At 36.6% G+C, this 22,679-nt stretch overlaps 1 pseudogene; it reads left to right on the top strand.

The window, feature by feature from the left end:
• Window positions 1-414: 414 nt before the first annotated feature.
• On the top strand, window positions 415-22,110 carry LOC149255008 (endoglucanase 16-like; annotated as a pseudogene).
• The last annotated feature ends 569 nt before the right edge of the window (window positions 22,111-22,679 follow it).

Here is a 22,679-nt window from a genome sequence, read left to right as displayed (position 1 = left end):
AACATTTGGTATTTTTAAAATTAAGTGTTAATGACCCTACCTTGTGCTTCTTTTAAGGTTTTAAAGAAATTGTGATTATGATGTCCTTGGAGGCAGCCGACAGTGTCACTATTTGGTATTTGGTTTATGTTTTTGAGAGGATTTTCTTCCTCCACGTGCTACCCATCTCAGGCAACCGACACTCACAAACTTCCTTTAGTCCTTGAAATGAGCCAATATCTTGTCCTTCCAAATTGCAGATACCCCACGTAAAACATTCCACTGCTTTTTCACTTTATTCATTGAGTCCAAATCAGTTCTATGCATCATTACACCAACGTGGAGAAGTAAATATATATACCCACCAATTTTGGCAGCTTTGTCTGCACCTTGTCCTTTATGTTTTTTGGGGTTTAGCAATCAGTTGCAGCAGCAATGGGTTACAGGCTCACTGTTGGAAGGTTTGTCGGCATAATTCTTGCTACAGTGCTGTCAGCTGATCATCAATTTGTGTTGGGTGAGTTTGATTACAACGATGCTCTGCATAAATCTATTCTGTTTCTGGAAGCTCAACGTTCAGGAAAACTGTCTAGTAGGAACAGGATCAGTTGGAGAGGAGATTCTGCTCTCACAGATGGACACATGCAAAATGTAGTAATATAATTACTCCTCTTGGTATTGCCATCTAAGTCTGAATGCTTTGCACAATGAGAAAATAATATTAATGGATGCTATAGTTCATATAAACTTGTCTAGAGACTACTCCCACCTTTTCAATTAGAAAACACGGGTTGCCTGTCTTAGATTTTTATATTTTGAGCTGGCCATGGTCAAGCTAAATCAGATTTGTTTCACTGGTGAAGTTAGTGGAGTGTTGCTGGTAAACTGGTTTCATTATCATTATGGTCTGCTCTACCCTAATGGCTAAAGCCATTTCTAGTTTATTTTTTTTACGTTTGGGGTCTTTTGACTATGATTGCAAACTGATAAAAAATAGGTATTGTCTGTACAAATATTTCATTATTTCTGCTCTGTCATTACTTATCCTATGTAAAATGTATCTTGTGTTGCAATTATAATTATGATTAAAAGGTAGGAATTTCAAAATGAAATGCATTCTGTGTTTATTTATAATTATATTTAAAAATAAAAATTTCAAAATGAAATTGTTTGTGTATTCAAAGAAATTAAAAAAACCTCAAAGATTTGTTTATGGATCCATTACATAAATAATTTAAATTTAAATTTATTTTTAATCAATTAATATGGCTCATTTAATTGTCTTGAAAAATGTAACATCCCTAAAATGACTCATGGTAAATAAATAAATAAAAGTTACATATCAGTTACAAAAACTGATTCTTGATTTGCGTAAAAGCTTAGATAATGGAAGAAGCCTCGGATAGCTTACCCTCCAACGACCGCACCCTTCAATAAAGATATAGCTGATCTCTTGGGTATGGGGACACCGCAAAAAGAACTGCGAGGTTTTAGGAATAGGTGGCAGCAAGAAAACAATTCAGTTAATTGTATTTGTGATCGTCTGGTACCGTGGGATGCGGGAGCATGCAAATTAAAGAAAGCCATTGCAGTATGAGGAGGGCGGAACGAGAACCTGGAGATAAAAGGAGAAATTCCAAGGAAGGAAAAGAAAGAACAGAAGGGTTAAGTTAAAAGGAAAAATTCCAAGGAAGGAGAAGAAAGAACAGAAGGGTTAAGTCTGGTGAGGACCAGATAACCCAAGCACGCAGGTGCTAGAGTTTTGTTGAGGGCTGCAGGCCTGCAAGACAGCTCGGGGGGAGAATCCAACGTACTGATGGATCTCAAGGTTGGGTGGATAAGAGCAATAATGAATAATGTAAAATGCAGGAGAACTTCTGGAGCGTTAACTCCTGTAGCTGGTAGACCAGGTACGAATTATTCACAAGATTCAGATTTCCTTAATCAGTATACTGGGTATATAGAAGGAAAGTAGATGAATCCAAGTCTCTGTTGCTAACTAGAGGTAAAAGAATGTTTAATATTAGAAACAGTACTATGAGCATTCTAGAACTGGTTATTAAAGCAAAAGAACAGAGACTATCTGCTGTAAGCATTGCAAGTTAAATGTATGAAAACCGATGCATATTAACAGTATAGAAACCAATGCATGCCATCTGTATAGAAACTGAAACATGCTATTTACATAAAAATCGTACAAGTCCTGAAAGATCATAACTGTATGCAGGATAGTGAAGTGCATGATAAAGAATGCCTTAAACTGTATAACAGCGGAAAGATTCACTGATAACTACAATAGCAGAATGATTTATTGAAAAATCAGAACAGCCAAGAGAATCATTACGACTCTAGAGCAAACAAGAATAACATACTGAGACAGTACTGTTGTTTATAACATATAATGAAGCCGTAACCAGAGATTTAGTCAAACCCTGTACCAAGGGTTTACATTTCATATATATATTCGAAAACAAATATAAAATCACCACTGTGTTATCACTCGCCAAAACTCATTCGGCTCAGAGTGCAGGGGTTGATACCATTATCCATAAAGGCGAGATGATGTCCCCGGGTAATAGAACCCCGCTGTGGTAAACGGCCACGCAACCGCCGTATTATAAGCAAATATGTGACTGTTACTATAAACCCTTAAAAAAACAAACGTAACTCTGTGAACCAAAGGAGATACGATAACCTTTAATACAGAACGAACTCAAACATATCTCTGAATCAATATTATATGCGTATAAGCAAAACAGGTCTAGTACCAACGGTATCAGATGAACAAATTTATACATCGTCTTCAAGGAATATGTATATTAACCTTATGATAAATAGAAACCCTGATGGGTATAAAATAGTAGAATGACCCAAGTGTCCAGAGAGTCGAAGAGGACTCTCATACCTCCATAAATACAGACAAAAAAAAAACCTGTGATTTAATATTCAACATTCTCGACAATATGAGAAAACAGAAGGGAGTAAATATCCTGAGTTCTTTGAGTCGATTCGGTTCCGGCTAGGAGGCCGTGGACTCTTAAATAAACATGCATACAACCTTGGCATATTGCCCAAACAGATTCGTAATATAAGATTGTAGAAATCAAAGAGAACGCAGGCACCGGCATGAAATGGCCGACCGCGTTTCGAGTCCAGGGTTTGTCCGAGTGTATAAACCCTGAGGCATTAAAGGAAAACCGCCATGAGGAACTCCTCAGGCTAAAAGAATCAACCTATAACATTGCACAAGAATAAACCCTCACCCATCAAACGGAAACGCAAGCTCTGCATCAAGTTACGATGGGGTAAATACCTGGAGGTGCCACGGTCGCTTATTATCTGCTTGAATGGCTGAAGATTCGTAGTATAAACCCTAACACAGTAAAAGCATTGAGATTAGTTCAAACAGAGGTATACAGAACTAATGAACCGGCAGTAAACAAAAGTACTGTGCATATATTTATAAATCCAAATAGCTGAGGAAGAAACTGTAATCGGCGGGCTATGGTCATTGAGAATACCTGGAATTAGCGTTGCAGATCTGGTAGTTGATGCGAGGAGGTCACCGCCGAGCTAAGCAGTACCCAGCCTCCCGAAACATGTGCAAATGAACCAAAAGAAGTAGCTCAGTGGTATATAAACCACCACTAAACCCTTGGGCTCATTCAGACCCTTAGATCTTAACTTGTAATCCACACCGTTCAATCGATTGGGAGCTTGGCGCGTAAACTCTAACGCTTCAACCAAGGAATCACGTGGATTCAGCACGGCTTTAGCCACCTGGCGATGGTGGGTGAGGTGAGTTAAGATCCCGCTCACCCTCTGGCTCCGGAGCTGACCGGAGCAGCAACCGGTAACTTTAACAACCATTAACTTAGCCTTCAATTTCGTAAAAGTTGCCCATTGGGTCATGAACATTAATCAAGGGAGAAACCTTAGTATATCAGAGTTAGGTGTGCATATGTGTAATTACAGCAACACCTTTATACTTTGGAGAACGATGCTCTGCATCATATTTATTTCATGATCGGATGGATGAATAATAAAAGTATTAAGTTCTGCGATATTTATTTAAATTTTTTGTATAGCTGTCAATGGGTCGTGACAATGTGGTATCAGAGCTAAAGGTTGCAGTACTGGCGCCTTTGGGAATTGGTAAGCAGAAAGGATATTGAGGTATGCCATCAGTAGGGATTAACTCAAGTACGAGTTTAATCATTCACATATTCATTTATGTAGTACACTACCTTTGGCATGATAGGTGTGATTCATGTTTATAATTGCTTTAAGTAGTAAGTAGTAAGTTGTTGCATAACTACGTTCATAACGTTAAATTCTTGATGATGATAAAAGACAATGAAACTTTTGTCACACCTAAGAACAATATTGAGTACTCATTACATTCATGAACAATATTGAACACTCATTGAGGGAAGTGACAATCAACTACCAAGTTTGATTTGCAAATATGGCAATAACAATGATGTATTTAATGAACAAAACTGAAGTTACAATGAACAAAACTTAATGAGCCAATTCATGATTAGGGGAACATCCTTGAATAGGATGAAAAATTGTTTTAAAAAGGACATTAGAAGAACCCCTTTAGATATTGAAAACATGCAATGAGTCAAGCAGCGAGACTTGATTCAGTCTTGTCATGGATGCATGAAGACGATTGGTAGTTGAGATTGGTTAGTCTTGTATGACTAACCCATAGAACTTATATGCATTAATTCAATTGGACTAAGATTGTTACAATTCGTAAACAAGTGAAGGTTGATTGATGTCGCATGCATGGAATGTGTGTATGAAGATTTTTACTCTCTCTGTGCTATAGTCCAGTTGTGCATGAGAAGAGTTCTTAATTTTATTCACCATGAGAATGCATGATGAATAGTATATGCTTATGTCTTAATAGATTTAATGATGATTACCCTCTAATTAAGTGAAATCCATTAGCATGGTATGTGTTTTTCATTACTTGTTGAGAGATAAAAACCATTGGAGCCTCAATTAAATGATGGTTGAATTTATCTCTACTATGGGAATGATGGATTTTTATGCATGTTGCATTCCAGTGTGAACCTAATTGGAGAGGCATGTTCGGTGGGTAACATTTCTAGGACCCATTCATAGTATAATTACATGTGATAATTATACATAAATAGATTACCTATGTTAATACAGTTGTCAGTAAACTCTAACTACCTTCCCCAACTATAGACGCTTCCAAAGGAAAAGGAAGCAAGGAAAAGGAAGCAAGGAGGAGGAAGAAGACCGTGCTATAGGGACAGACGGAGATAGGAAAAAGAAATCGCTAAGTCTGGTGATGACCAGATAGAGCAATTTTTGAGTATCAGAATCTTGCAGAAGACTCTAAGTCTGGGGACGACTAGATAAGCGCTCGATGTGCATGTGAGTATTCCCTTGACCATGCTTAAGGAGTTGGAAATGATAACTATAGTGTATTAATGTTAATGATTTTCGTAATGTCTCCTTGAAGTCATTATTCTGAAAAGGTCACATAGTAGTGTTATGATAGTAGTTGCATCTAGCATCAAGTGGTAACTTTGGTGCATGTGCGACACTTAGGAAATTATGCTTCTAATTGCATAAGTAGAGTAATTGCTTCCGGTAAGGGCGGTTTAACTTATTAGTTATGCATGTTGATCCAAGGATAAGATAAGTGTATTGCTCACTTTCTTGAAGAACATATATGAATGTTCTATATGATTTCTTAGTAGAGAAAGTATTTGAATGCATGCAATAAAAGAATAGTTCTTTTATAGATTTTCTTGGTAAAGGAAATGTGTTAAGGCATGCAGTTAAAGATTGATTATTTTATATACTTTCTTAATAAAGAAAATAGGTAGTTCCTATTAGGAAGACTCCACGTGAGTCTTGTGTGTGAAATGCTTGTCTTTGTCTATAAAATCCTTGCTAAATATGGCCAAAGTATCTTCTTGAGAAAAGGGGATGAGGCATATAAATGTCCTGAGGACATAGCAAGGCAGGTGGCCAAGTTTTCTTGAATTAAAATATGCATCTTTATTTGATAAAAGCTTCTTGGAAATGATTATGCATTACATGCATGATAAAAGATAGCTAAGGACGTGCTTCTAGGCACATAGATATTCATTTCTAACTTCTTGAGGAAAGAGTATATTACATATATACATAAATATAGTCTCACCCTAAGAGTATGCATACTTCATGAATGAAGATGCAGGATTTTATGAGAATTTTCTTGAAAATAAAAAAAAAATAGAGGTTCTTTCCTTAAAGACACATTAGAATAGTGTTCATACAAGAACCAAAATCCTTACTTGTTTCATAAAAAGAACTATGTGTACTGAAGTAAGGTAATTGTGTTAGGAGAACACATGTTGCATATTGGTAGCTATTGTGACTTTGGAATTGTAAGTCGGTGTGTACTTAGAGAAAGTGGTCATGCTAGCTTCCTTGAAAATAATAATCTCTTCGAGAGATTGTCTTGTTGGATGAGCTGTGTTGATTGCTTGATTTTGATACACAAAGGATAAGTAAAACCTTGTTTTTGTATCTTGATTTTTATGCCTAAAGATAGATATCTTTAATAATTTCTTGGAAGGGGATCTTGAGAAACCCTCACATCGGAAGATAGAGAAATGAGGATTAAAATGACTTCCTTTAGGAAAGAGGTATGTGGTTTGTTGTATGAAATGCTGGTAGTATTCTAGTGAAAGGAATGTGGGTTGCATACAATAAAGAAAGGCTTATATGATAAGCAGTGGTATGCACAAAGACTAGTCATTATGCTATAGAGTTATGATCTTTGTATATTAGAGAGATTATGCTTAGTTACATTAACAATGCATGACCCAAGCTAGCCATAGTAAACGTAAGATAATACTCCATTAATGATGATTTGAATTGGAACAACAGACTATGGCAAAATTGGGAATGCTAAGAGTATTAACTCAACTGTTGTTGACATTTATACATTAATGAGTATTTTCATATGCTTTTATACATGACAATATTGTATGCATGAACATTCTTGGAAATGGAATACGTGTTAACTGATGCATATTTATAACTAACGTTGCTTATGGGATTAAGTAGTGGTAGCTTAACGGCAACAAGAAAACTCATCACATGAATTGCTGCAATGTGAAATGCAATTATAAATGAGAAAGAATGATGTTATATGATATGCATGAACTATGTTATTTGGAAAATTTGCATGCATACAACGTGTGTGATGGATATGTTTCCCATCAACCTTGATGTTGTAGACCCATGATGAGGGATAAGTGTAAATGCATGGTGTACATGCATGTTTATTTTGTAATGATAATGATTATATGGTTCATTGTGTAATTACTTTGAGAAAGAGTAATAAAAGAGAAATTTAGCATGCCAGACAGTTGCAGATAGTTGGGTTGATGACAGTTACCTGCCTGGAGGGTTGATGGTACTTGTCTGCCCGGAGTTGGGTTGATGGCAGCTACTTTCCTGGAGGGGTTGATGGTACTTGCCTGCCCAGATTTCCTCTCCCTAGAATTCTTGAGCTGGTTGGCCAGTGGAATTCTATGTTAGACCTGGTAAGGTCCCTATCGAAGAAACTGTCTGGATGTGAAAATGACTCGGTTTGGTTATGGAAACCAGTTCCCATGGGTTGGGAATTCTTTAGCCTAATTGGTGCTCATAGCTAAAGAAATGAATGAATCAGCTATATGATATGTTGAAAATAAATTCTATATATAGTTGTGTGAAATATGTTATGCACATTTAACAAGAAACGAGCTTAGTGCTGAATAAGGAGTAATTGGAAATCTTAATTCCTTTATTGTATTATTAATGTTGTGAACATCTTAGTGGGAGCTAAGACAGTTTTTGCTTGATGCAGTGATTGACTGTTTTGATGATTAGAGAGCTAGGTGCTCTTTTGGTACTTCTCGAAGTACTTTGCGGATGTCTTTAGTGAGAATTCGTTCAGTATGCATGTGGAACAATGATTTATTATTTGATGATTAGTATTAGTGCTCTTTAAGTACTTGTAAAAGTACTGTGATTTAGAAAGCATCTAAACATTGCACAATTGATTGCTAGCCAAAAGTATTTCATTTGACTCAAAATATAGTGACTAATGTGATTGAATTGTTAGTCATATATTACAGGAATTACTTACCATGGAAGGTGGAAGAGCTGTCCAACCACTATTAAAATGTTTACATGAAGGTATTCATGATTTTCAAGAGTAGATGGTAAGTAATGGTAAGTTGACACAGAGAATTGTTTATTATGAATGAATAAGGGCCAAGTGGTGGCGATTAGAAGTTGCATATTTTTGCAATTACAAATGCTTATGACTATTGATGCTTATAACTAATGATATTTCTTATGACTATATCATTACTATTTTGTTTTTCGTCTTTTCTTGGAATGAAATCGTTGATTTCAAAGAGAAAGGATCACATTTTGTGTGGTTTAGATGGTAATACCACGAGTAAAATATCAAGTTCCGACGAAAGATGAACACCGAGGACGGTGTTCCTGTTAAGCGGGGGAGTATGTAACATCCCTAAAATGACTCATGGTAAATAAATAAATAAAAGTTACATATCGATTACAAAAACTGATTCTTGATTTGCGTAAAAGCTTAGATAATGGAAGAAGCCTCGGATAGCTTACCCTCCAATGACCGCACCCTTCAATAAAGATATAGCTGATCTCTTGGGTATGGGGACACCGCAAAAAGGACTACGAGGTTTTAGGAATAGGTGGCAGCAAGAAAACAATTCAGTTAATTGTATTTGTGATCGCCTGGTACCGTGGGATGCGGGAGCATGCAAATTAAAGAAAGCCATTGCAGTATGAGGAGGGCGGAACGAGAACCTGGAGATAAAAGGAGAAATTCCAAGGAAGGAAAAGAAAGAACAAAAGGGTTAAGTTAAAAGGAGAAATTCCAAGGAAGGAAAAGAAAGAACAGAAGGGTTAAGTCTGGTGAGGACCAGATAACCCAAGCACGCAGGTGCTAGAGTCTTGTTGAGGGTTGCAGGCCTGCAAGAAAGCTCGGGGGGAGAATCCAACGTACTGATGGATCTCAAGGTTGGGTGGATAAGAGCAATAATGAATAATGTAAAATGCAGGAGAACTTCTGGAGCGTTAACTCCTGTAGCTGGTAGACCAGGTACGAATTATTCACAAGATTCAGATTTCTGTAATCAGTATACTGAGTATATAGAAGGAAAGTAGAAGAATCCAAGTCTCTGTTGCTATCTAGAGGTAAAGAATGCTTAACATTAGAAACAGTTTCTATGAGCATTTAGAACTGGTTATTAGAGCAAAAGAACAGAGACCATCTACTATATGCATTGCAAGCTAACTATATGAAAACCGATGCATATTAACAGTATAGAAACCAATGCATGCCATCTGTAGAGAAACTAAAGCATGTTATTAAATAAAAATCGTACGAGTCCTGAAAGATCATAACTGTATGCAGGATAGTTAAGTGCATACTATAAAGATGCATTAAACCGTATAACAGCGGAAAGACTCACCGATAACTACAACAGCAGAATGATTTATTGAAAAATCAGAACGGCCAAGAGAATCATTACTACTCTAGAGCAAACAAGAATATCATACTTAAATAGTACTGTTGTTCATAACATATAATGAAGCCGTAACAAAGAGATTTAGTCAAACCCTGTACCAAGGGTTTACATTTCATATATATATTCGAAAACAAATATAAAATCACCACTGTGTTATCACTCGCCAGAACTCATTCGACTCAGAGTGCAGGGGTTGATACCATTATCCATAAAGGCGACATGATGTCCCCGGGTAATAGAACCCCGCTGTGGTAAACGACCACGCAACCGCCGTATTATAAGAAAATATGTGACTGTTACTATAAACCCTTAAAAAAACAAACGTAACTCTGTGAACCAAAGGAGATACGATAACCTTTAATACAGAACGAACTCAAACATATCTCTGAATCAATATTATATGCGTATAAGCAAAACAGGTCTAGTACCAACGGTATCAGATGAACAAATTTATACATCGTCTTCAAGGAATATGTATATTAACCTTATGATAAACAGAAACCCTGATGGGTATAAAATAGTAGAATGACCCAAGTGTCCAGAGAGCTGAAGAGGACTCTCATACCTCCATAAATACAGACAAAAAAAAAACCTGTGATTTAATATTCAACATTCTCGATAATATGAGAAAACAGAAGGGAGTAAATATCCTGAGTTCTTTGAGTCGATTCGGTCCCGGCTAGGAGGCCGTGGACTCTTAAATAAACATGCATACAACCTTGGCATATTGCCCAAACAGATTCTCAATATAATATTGTAGAAATCAAAGAGAACGCAGGCACCGGCATGAAATGGCCGACCACGTTTCGAATCCAGGGTTTGTCCGAGTGAAGAAACCCTGAAGCATTAAAGGGGAAAACGCCATGAGGAACTCCTCGGGCTAAAAGAATCAACATATGACATTGCATAAGAATAAACCCTCTCCCAATAAGACGGAAACGCAAGCTCTGCTTCAAGTTACGATGGGGTAAATACCTAGAGGTGCCACGGTCGCACATTAACTTCTTGAATGGCTGAAGGTTCGTGGTATAAACCCTGACACAGTAAAAGCATTGAGATTAGTTCAAACAGAGGTATACAGAACTAATGAACCGGCAGTAAACAAAAGCACTGTGCATATATTTATAAATCCAAATAGCTGAGGAAGAACCTGTAATCGGCGGGCTATGGTCATTGAGAATACCTGGAATTAGCGTTGCAGATCTGGTAGTTGATGCGAGGAGGTCACCGCCGAGCTAAGCAGTACCCAGCCTCCCGAAACATGTGCAAATGAACCAAAAGAAGTAGCTCAGTGGTATATAAACCACCACTAAACCCTTGGGCGCATTCAGACCCTTAGATCTTAACTTGTAATCCACACCGTTCAATCGATTGGGAGCTTGGCGCGTAAACTCTAACGCTTCAACCAAGGAATCACGTGGATTCAGCATGGCTTTAGCCACCTGGCGATGGTGGGTGAGGTGAGTTAAGATCCTGCTCACCATCTGGCTCCGGAGCTGACCGGAGCAGCAACCGGTAACTTTAACAACCATTAACTTAGCCTTCAATTTCGTAAAAGTTGCCCATTGGGTCATGAACATTAATCAAGGGAGAAACCTTAGTATATCAGAGATAGGTGTGCATATGTGTAATTACAGCAGCACCTTTATACTTTGGAGAATGATGCCCTGCATCATATTTATTTCATGATCGGATGGATGAATAATAAAAGTAGTAAGTTCTGCGATGTTTATTTAAATTTTTTGTATAGTTGTCAATGGGTCGTGACAAAAAACTATATTAGTAAGTTTTAAAATAGTTCTATATATTGACAATTTAAATAATTTATGTGATAAATTCCGAAAACAAATCTCTAAATGACTCTACTAAAAAAACCACCATTCATACATATATATACTACTAAAAAAACCACCATTCATACATACATATATATATATATAGTTAATTTGGTAACCAAATTCCTATTCCATGCCGTTCTTTAAACCTATTGTCTAAATTTAGAGATTTACTTATAAGGATTCAGATTATCATTTCAAAACAGTAATTAGTTTTTTTTGTTATCCCATTAAATTCCATCACTTTATTTAAACTTATGGTCTAGATTTACTAATGGGGGTTTAGATTATCATTACAAAATAATAATTATATTTTTTCCTTTCCCATGATGAGCACTTTGCCCACCAAATTTCACCCTTTTTATTATTTAAACTTTTCGATCTGAGTGATGAGTTTTACATTATCACTGAGATCTGGGCATTGCCAGCACAATTGAAATAGATATTGTCTGTGAAAATATTTCATTATTTCTGTTCTTTGAATGTACAATGTATCCCACGCTCAATTACAATTTCAATTGAGCTTATTGTCTGTGCAGGTATTTCAACATTGTGTATTATCATTGAGATTTGGGCACTGGCAGCACATTTGAAATAGATATTGCCTGTGAAAATATTTCATTATTTCTGTTCTTTGAATGTACAATGTATCCCACGCTCATTTACAATTTCAATTGAGCTGATTGTATTTGTGTATTAAAGATATTGTTGTATCCTTATTAATTCCAATTGCTCTACTTTCAATTGCTCTACTTTCAGATCAATACGTGTTTTAGATTCTATGGCTACTCAGCAATTTTCATTTTTCCATGATTACAAACTATTGTCCCAAGCCAGGCAAAAATCTAAAAGAGAGCTATAGCTTTATAAGTTAAAAAGAAAACTGGTTAACGAATTTTGATGAAATGATAAAACGTAATAATGATATTTTTCACCAAGTTTGTTAAGTTTTTAAAGTAAGGTGGTGATATTCTTCATAAAAAATTGAACCGTCAAATCCATGTCTTGGTTGGCAAGTCCTCTCGGTTATTGATGCAATGGTAAATTAAATACCGACCCGTCAATGAATTCTAAATTAAATTAAGTTTGCTACGCTTTAAAGGATCCCATTAACACTCTCTGTCCAAATAATTTTGTGAATATAATATTTAGTCCAGATCCTACCAATTCCTGATAACTTGGTACATTAGATAACCCACCACAACTTAATTTTGAATTAAGGACTCTTCCTTGAAAGTGACAGGTTTGCTAGGGTACCATCAACATTCTCCATCCAAATAATTTGTGCATTCAATATGTAGTCCAGATCCTCAACAAGTCTGGAAAGATACAATGATGTTTCGCATGGTTTTTACTGTGTTTTTGTGTAGGTGAATTTGGTGGGAGGTTACTACGACGCTGGGGATAATGTGAAGTATGGACTTCCCATGGCATTCACAGTTACCATGTTGGCATGGGGAGCCCTTCACTATGAAGTTGAACTTGCAGCAGCTAGAGAATTGTAGAAGGTTAGGAATGCCATTAGGTGGGGTACTGATTATTTCATCAAAGCAAGTGCCACTAAAAACCAGCTATGGGTTCAGGTAAACTAATTATTATAGTATTTAAATCACACTAAGGCTCACACTAACTAGCATTTATAGTTTTTTTTATGATTTCGATTTTTAGGGGCAAACTTTAACTAATGAGAATAGAAAATACTATAATTAGATTTACATAGAACATATGTTTAGCTGTTTTTTTTTCAGGTGGGAGATCCTATTGCAGACCATAGCTGTCGGCAGAACCCAGAGAGAATGGACACCCAAGGACTTTGTACAAAATAGATAAATCCACTCCAGGGACAGAAATTGCAGCAGAGACTGCTGCAGCATTGGCTGCTTCCTCCATTGTCTTTCTAACCGTTGACAATCCTTATTCCCATCGCCTCCTCAAAAGAGCTAGATTGGTATAAGATTAATCTCTTCCAAATTGAAAGTTAAATTAATCTAAAAATGCAATATCCCCTTCAATTTTTTATAACATTCACATAATTGAATATGTAATGTATTATTGCAGATCTTTCGTTTTGCTGACCAGTACCCTGGAACATATGGTGGAGAATGCCCTTTCTATTGCTCTAGCTCAGGCTATGATGTATACTTTCCCCATAATGACACATATTTTCAAATTAAATACACATTACTAACACACCATTATTTAAAAGTACATAATGAGTAACTTCATGATGCCTTATTCTTCTTCCTCGGTAAATATGCAGGATGAGCTTGCATGGGCAGCATCATGGCTGTATAGGGCAACTGGATTGTCAAAATATACCAAATACATACTTCAGCAGAATTTTTCTACTTCCACTGAATCTGACTTCAGCTGGGATCTCAAATCTCCAGGTGTTCAAGTCCTCATGTCTCGTGTAAGTTGACATCTACATAAATCATATTAATTACCAAATGTTCAAGCTAGTAAATTGAGATAAAAGTTTGAAATCTTGTCACTTGACCTTCAACTTACCCACATTATCATAAAACTAATAATAAAACATGGAAGCGATATTTCTCTGGAGAATCCAACTTGGAAGTTTACAGAAAGAAAGCAGAAGCATTTCTCTACTCAGTTCTTCCAGAAACTCCTCATTTCAAACTTTCCACAACACCAGGTAATTGAAAATTTCCCCTTATGCTATGGGTTTCAAAGTTAAGCTCCTTAACAATGTTTAATCTGTTGGACAGGAGGATTGTTATATGTCAGAGACTGTGCAAATACGCAATATGCTACAAGCATATCATTCCTTGTATGATTTGTTATCAAAATACAAGCAATCCCTGCAATGTGGTGATCAAATCTATGAACCAAGCAACCTGATTGCATTTGCCAAAAAACAAGTACATATACATATTGGATTTTTCCTTTTTGCAAAATATTTAATAAAGGACCATAACAACTTATCATACTAGTGTATCTATTTCCACATTTTCAGAATTTAAGAAATTCAAAGTTAGTTAGATATCTGTTTTCTGGATCCATCACATTACATATATACATTTGTGATGGATCTTGAAGACAATATTCACAAAAGTCTCTATTGAGAAATTCAAAATTAAAATCTGTTGGAAATTTCTGATAATTTCAAACACAAAAGAAATGCACAGAGAACAACGCTCACTGATTTCAATACAAGATCTTTAATCATAAAAAAAACTGTTACAAAATAGTCTTCCTCTATAGAGGGGTTACAACAGGAACGCTCCAGTTCGAGAATCTGTTTTCAACTATCTTAGCACTGCTGTGCGTTTATAAATAATTACAAAAAACTCTCAGATTCTTCAACAACTTCTCTCTTACTCACTTGATTATAGAACTGATGTTCTTTACACATTATATAGGTTAAAATCATATCTGATTCTAAGTGATAAGAAAAAAAATATCCTACCTGTGTTTACCAACAACAGTAAATAGCATTGATTACTCGGCTGAAAATATCCTATCTATATTTAATGCAGGATTATCACAATATTGCACTATCGCATAGCAAAATGCCGATTTACGACCCACCGATGCGTTATGCATCGATGTGATGCATTTGAACTTAATCTTGAGAACAAAAACATTAAAAAACACAAGAAAGTTGGCCACAGGCGGAACTGAAATATTATACAACATAATTCTATATGCCCATCGGGTCCAGCTATCGGTCGCAAACATATCTGTGCAAAGGGCCTGCCACCTTTTGAAAGTGCCGATGCGATATCGCAATGCTACCGCCGATACGTTCGATGCTCCATCCCGCCGATACGCAGACTCGCCGATATGCCCATCGGTGATTGCTGATCGGTAATGTCCCATATCGCTATCGCTGCACAGCAGTTGGAATTAATATTCCAACACTCCCCTTTAATTTCAACTACTGGGCGTTCAATGATACCCAGACATTTCCTGAAATGATCAAAGCTTTTCTTTCCCAATGGTTTTGTGAAGATGTCGGCTAACTGATCCTCTGTTCTGCAGTGCTGCAAAACAATCTCACCATTGTTAACCAATTCACGTATGAAGTGAAATTTGGTGTCAATATGCTTTGTCCTTTTATGAAAGACAAAATTTTTAGACAATGCTATTGCCGAGCTATTGTCACAGTAAATGGTTGTGCCCTTTTCTTGTTCATGACACAAATTTCTGAGAACTCTTCTCAGCCACACTGCTTGGCATGCCGCTGCTGTTGCTGCCACATACTCTGCCTCTGCTGTTGACAAAGACACTACTGGTTGCTTCTTGGAAGCCCATGAGATGGCTCCCGATCCCATATGAAACACATATCCCGATGTGCTTTTCCTATCATAAACACTTAGAATCCTCTTGGCTGCCTACCAATGAGTCTCTTTTGGTCTTTCTATAAATCTGGAGATTAAACTCACATCGTGCATAATGTCTGGCCTAGTTGCAGTTAAGTACATAAGACTGCCAACTATGCTTTTGTACAATTTTGGATCAAAATCTTTGCTGCTGTCTTCTTTGGTCAATTTCAACCCTATTACAGTTGGAGTCACAGCTGCCTTGCTGTTCTGCATGTTAAATCTCTTTAACATTGTTTCTACATATTTAACATGAGAAATGAAAACACCATTTTCACTTTGGTCTACTTCAATTCCAAGAAAATATCTTAAGAAGCCCAAGTCAGTCATTTCAAATTAACTTTTCATGACTGCTTTAAAATCAACAATGAGAGAAGCACCATTGCTGGTAAAAATAAAATCATCTACATATAAAACAACAATAAGAATCTTACCGTCATTCTCCTTTATGTAGAGTTTGGGTTCACCATCACACTTATCAAACCCATTCTCAATTAGATAAGCATCTATTCTGTTGTACCAAGCTCTTGGAGCTTGCTTCAGCCCATAAAGAGCCTTCTTCAGTTTGCAGACTTTATGCTCTTGGCCTTCAACTTCATAGCCTGGAGGTTTTTCAACATAAACTTCTTCTTTTAACACTCCATTCAGGAATGGATATTTAACATCCATATGATAAATCTTCCATTTGTGTTGTGCCGCAATAGACAACACTATTCTGACTGTTTCCATTCTTGCTACTGGTGCAAAGGTTTCATCATAGTCTTTTCCTTGTTGCTACTTGTAGCCTTTCACAACAAGTCTTGCTTTGTGCCTGTCAATCTTTCCTTCAACATTGCTTTTTGTCTTATAGACCCACTTAACTCCAATGGCATCTTTGCCTATAGGGAGGTCCACTAACTCCCATGTTTTACTCTTCTCAATTGTACTAATTTCTTCATTCATTGCTTCAATCCATTTATCTTCATTTACAACATCTTCAAAATGAACTGGGTCATCAACATGGCAATACAAAGTGAATAATGAATTAAGACCGTTATTGTTACCTACATCTCCTTGTTCATAAATCTCATTCGGATTTCTGAATCTTGGTCTTCTTGGTGTGCTTGGAGTTCCATCCAAACTTGAGGGTATTTCTGATCCCCGTGATGTGCTTGGAGAAGCACTACCTTGACTTCTCAAGGCTGTTCGAATTCCAGCTTGTGGTGTGGTTTGTTGTACTTGCTGCGGTGGAGGAGGAGCCACCAAGGAAGGAGTATTTGTTGTTGTCCCTTCCTCATCTTCTTCGTGAGACACAATTGTTTTCACATTCACTGTCTTCTCTAAGCTTCCATCCCAAGGTTTATCTTCAATGAACTGCACATCTCTACTTACTATCAATTTCTTGGTGGATGGATTATAGAGTTTGTATGCAAGGATAATTTTAGGGGCGAATGTTCGCCCTTTGGCGAAATTAAGGGGTTTTAGATTTTTAGTGGGATAATATTTTGTATCATAGTACATTTTTACAAATCACCTCAAATAGCCCACCTTATTTTAAGGGAGAGGGTAAAAAAGGTAAATTTAGCCCTTGAAATTAGGACTTCCAACCTTCCATTCGCCCATTTTCAAGAATAGGTTTTATTTAAGTGAATCCATTCCCCCATTTTCAAGAATAGGTTTTATTTAAGTGAATCCTATGGGCCAAATACCATATTTATAAAATAGGTATGGTAAATTAATAAAAATATAAATAAATGAGAGGTATGGTAAATAAATAAAACATTTTTTATATTTACTCCATAAGTCACCTTATATACATGTAACGGTGTAAACAAATAAAAATATAAGTAAAGTGGAGGTATGGTAAATAAATAAAATGTCTTTTTATACTTACTCAAACGGTATGGTAAATAAACAAAAATATAAATAAACTAGACGTATCGTAAATAAATAAAACCTCTTTTTATATTTAGTCCATAACCCTCGTTCTATTTATGAAGGCTCAAGAAAGAGGTTTTATTTAAGTGAATCCTATGGGCCAAATACCATATTTGTAAAAGAGGTATGGTAAATTAATAAAAATATAAATAAACAAGAGGTATGGTAAACAAATAAAACATTTTTTTATATTTACTCCATAAGTCACCTTATATTTACGAACACTCAAAAAATGGGTTATATTTAGGTGAAACCTATGGCCAAAATACTATGGGACAAATACCATGGACTAGATTGTTATTAATACCATGCAAAAAACCATTATTAACCCTAATATTAGAATTAATAAAAATAAAAATGGCACATGGTATTGACCCATGGTATTCACCAAAATGGCACATGGTATTGACCCATGGTATTCACCTGGAATGTAGCCTATTTAAATGGGGGAATTAAACCAGCATGTACCCTATGCTAAGATTCACTAGTACTTTACAAAGTTGTTTTATTATTTAGTGAAAGACTCGCCAAGATCTTACAAGATTTTATAATTGAGTAATATTCACCATGCCTGGTGAGAGATTCGCCAAAACATTATATATACATATTATATTATTGATAAAATCTCCTTCCATTTTTCCTATATACCATGGAGATTCGCCCATTTATTATATTTATAAATTTAGGGGGGGTTCTTAAAATTTTCCCTGTTTGTATGCTTTTGACTCCTCTGAATAGCCAATGAAGACACACTCCTCCCCTTTACTGTCAAGCTTCTTCCTTAGCTGATCCAGTACATGTGCGTATGCTACACAATCGAATACTCTCATGTGAGTGACAGTTTGCTTTTGACCACTCCATGCTTCTTCTGGTATTTTGTTCATGACAGCTTTAGTTGGGCATCTATTCAAGATGTAAACTGTGTAAGTGACAGCTTCTACCCAATACTCATGCGGCAAGTGTTTTGCCTTTAGCATACTTCTGACCATGTCAAGAATGGTCCTATTCTTCCTTTTGGCAACACCGTTTTGCTGAGGTGTATACCTCGTGGTGAACTGCTTTTGTATGCCATTTTCTCTGCAAAATCGCAGAAAGTATTTGGAGATGTACTCTCCTCCTCTATCTGTTCTGAGCACTTTGATAAAATGCCCACACTGTTTTTCAACAAGAGTTTTGAAGTGGCGGAATTTCTCAAACACTTCACTCTTCTGTTTCAACATATACGCCCATGTCTTTTTGGTGTAATCATCAATGAAAGTTAAAACATATTTATTTCCGGTAAATGATGGTATTTGCATCGGTCCACACACATCAGAGTGAACAATTTCTAAGGGTGCTTTTGCCCTTATACCCTTTCATGCTGGAAAGATTTCTTTGTGTTGCTTGCCCAAGATGCAGCCTTCACAAAGACTGTTCGGTTTCTCGATCAATGGTAATCCCTTTACCATTCCCTTTCTGTGCAATAGATTCAAGCCTCCGAAATTGAGATGTCCAAATCTCAAGTGCCACAACCAATTCTCATCTTTCACTTGTTCCTGAAAGACTTCTTGTGTTATAGCTGCAATAGTTCTTGCTTCCTTCAAGTCTGCCCTAAGTTTGAGAGGAAACATTCTATTGCTGGTCATCTGCACCTGTGCAATGATCTTCTTACTTGGAGGTATGTCTCTGATTGTACACATATCGTCTTTGAAGAACACATTGTAACCTTTGTTAATGAGTTGTCCAATGCTAAAAAGATTACATTTCAGACTAGGTACATAGTATACCTCTGGCACAATCATCTATTCTCCATTTCTTGCTTGGATACTGACTCTGCCCTTACCCTTGATAGATATCTTACTATCAGTTCCTGTTGTTACCTCAGATTTCACATTTTCATCCAGATTGGCAAACATTTCGATGTTCCCAGTCATGTGATTACTACAACCTGAGTTTAAGAACCAAAAATCTTCTTGTTTGTCTTGTGCAATATTACATGTTAACAACACAATCTTTGGATTCTTATCTTCTTCATTTGCAAAATTAACATTCTACCTACTGTTCATGTCATTTTGTTTTTTCCTACATTCATTGGCATAGTGCCCATATTTCTTACAATAATGACATTGGACTTGGGATTTGTCATACCTTTGTCCATGAGCTTGCTGCTTGCGTGAACCTTCATCTTGGTTCTGATTGCAGCTCCTTCTGCTTGTGCTTGCAGGATTATTTCTGGCTCTGTTTTGGCTTCTTCCACGACCTCTGTTAGTTGCTCTGCCTTGACCTTTTCTTTGGCCAAAAGACATCTGAGTCTTGAATGCTTGCTCAAAAGAGGAATCTGTTCCTCTACTTAGTCTGTGTTCATGAGATATGCGAGAAGCACTCAGTTCATCTACTGTGAACTGCGAGAGATCCTTTGTTTCTTCTATTGCTACCACAACAGCTTCAAACCGTGAGGGTAAACATCTCAAGATCTTCTCTACAATCCTTCTTTCTTCAAGAATCTCACCATAAGATCTTATCTCGGTTATCAACCCAATAACCTGAGTGAAGAATGAATCTATTGTATCAGATTCCTTCATGCTGAGTGTTTCAAAGTCTCTCCTCAACATCTGCAACTTTGTAGTCTTCACCTTCTCCATGCCTTGATAGGCAGTTTTGGGAATATCCCATGCCTCCTTGGATTTTGTTGCTGCTGCAATCCGTGGAAAAACACTTTCATGTACTAATTGGAAGAGGAAAAAGAGGGCTTTGGCATCCTTCTTCCTGTCGCTCTTCAACTGGTCTCTTTCTGCTACTGTCAAAGCAGCCAATGCTGTTGCATTTGCAGGTTCAGCATAGCCAGATTCAACCAGCTCCCATATTCCTTGAGAAGCAAAAAATGCTTTCATTGTTATGGACCAATAACTATAATTTTTCCCATTAAACTGTGGCAATTGAGAATTTGTCAAACCAGTTCCAGCATCTGCCATCTTAACTTATATAAGTAAAGAAGAGATACTGACTGTATATATTTAAAACAAGCAAAAAAAACTTTCTTTGCTGGAGAAAATCGCTCACTAAGCTTCTTACAGCTCCTACAGTGAAAAACAAACTCTGTTTTTGACTCACTGAGTGCCTAGACTAGCTCTGACACCATGTTGGAAATTTCTGATAATTTCAAACACAAAAGAAATGCACAGAGAACAACGCTCACTGATTTCAATACAGGATCTTTAATCATAAAAAAAAACTGTTACAAAATAGTCTTCCTCTATAGAGGGGTTACAACAGGAACGCTCCAATTCCAGAATTTGTTTTCAACTATCTTAGCACTGTTGTGTGTTTACAGATAATTACAAAAACTCTCAGATTCTTCAACAACTTCTCTCTTACTCACTTGATTATAGAACTGCTGTTCTTTACACATTATATAGGTTAAAATCATATCTGATTCTAAGTGATAAGAAAAAAAATATCCTACCTGTGTTTACCAACCGCAGTAAATAGCATTGATTACTCGGCTGAAAATATCCTATCTATATTTAATGCAGGCTTATCACAATATTGCACTATCGCATAGCGAAATGCCGATTTACGACCCGCCGATGCGATATGCATCGATGCGATGCATTTTAACTTAAGCTTGAGAAAAAAAACATTAAAAAACATAAGAAAGTTGGCCACAGGTGGAACTGAAATATTATACAGTATAATGCTATATGCCCGTCGGGTCCGGCTATCGGATCACAAACATATCTATGCAAAGGGCTTGCCACCTTTTGAAAGCGCCGATGCGATATCGGTGACGCGATATCGCAATCCTACCACCGATACGTCTGATGCTCCATCCCGCCGACTCACCGATATGCCCATCGGAGATTGCTGATCGGTAATGTCCCATATCGTTGTCGCTGCACAGTAGTTGGAATTAATATTCCAACAAAATCTCCATTGAGAGATTCAAAATTATAATTTAATTAATTTTCATATCTACCTAGGTTAAAAAAACCAACAAAGTATTTTCTTACGCATCTGCATCTGAGCTGAGACCACCTTGGTTATCTGGATGCAATAATGATTTAGCTTTCAACTACATTGCGTTTAATATTGTAAAATTTACAGGTTGATTACATATTGGGTAAAAATCCTGTGGGCATGTCTTTCATGGTGGGTTTTGGTGACAAATATCCACAACAAGCTCATCACAGAGGGTCTTCAATAGTTTCAATATACGTGGAGTCGACAATGGTATCATGTACCAAAGGTTTCATGGTGTGGTTCCACAGACCAGCACCGAAGCCAAATGAATTAACAGGTGCAGTTGTAGGAGGGCCTAATCGCCATGAAAGGTTTGAGGATTGCAGGGCCGATCCGAGCAAGCTTGAGCCCACAACGTATATCAATGCCCCTCTCGTGGGAGTCCTGGCTAAGCTCCACAGTATCAGCATGAAATCACCAGTTTAAATTTGAAAGGTTATGCTATTAATTCATTCTTTGTTCTAAGTTTTCTTTCCGTTGTGGCTAGGTTAATTAGCCAATGGAAGAAAGTGTATGAAATTTGTTTATTCTGGGCTCTAGGATTATTTTTTGGGTCATTTCAGCTTGTTGGATCCCATGGCCAGATTGAAGGCTTGTCACTGCTACTTCTATCCTGGATCCTGTATGCAGAGTAGGCTTTGTAAATCGTTTTTTCCTTTTAAATAAAGTAAAATTGTATCACTTGTAAATAGAGAGACTTTACGTCTTGGATCCTGTACGAATAGGGTTTAATATGGCTGGTCAATTCTCTCCTCCTTTGCTTTATTGAATATAAATTTGTATTACTTGAAAAAACAGAGAGTATATGGGAGTCTCGGAACTATTACATGAAACATTCATTTTCTGCGTTGGTTAATCGAGATTTAACCTTCTTGTTATTGAATATTAGATTTATATATATATATATAAATAAAATATTATTGTTTTTTGTTATTAAAAAAATAATAATAATAATAATTGAAACATGCACTTTTAGACAAAGTTCCAATAACAAC

This window comes from Pinus tabuliformis, chromosome 7, assembly GCF_031772625.1.
Source record: "Pinus tabuliformis cultivar Carrire ecotype Pingquan chromosome 7, CPIR1, whole genome shotgun sequence".
Lineage (NCBI taxonomy): Eukaryota > Viridiplantae > Streptophyta > Pinopsida > Pinales > Pinaceae > Pinus > Pinus tabuliformis.
The sequence above is the reverse complement of the archived record's forward strand: the minus strand, read 5'-3'. Positions and strand labels throughout refer to the sequence as shown.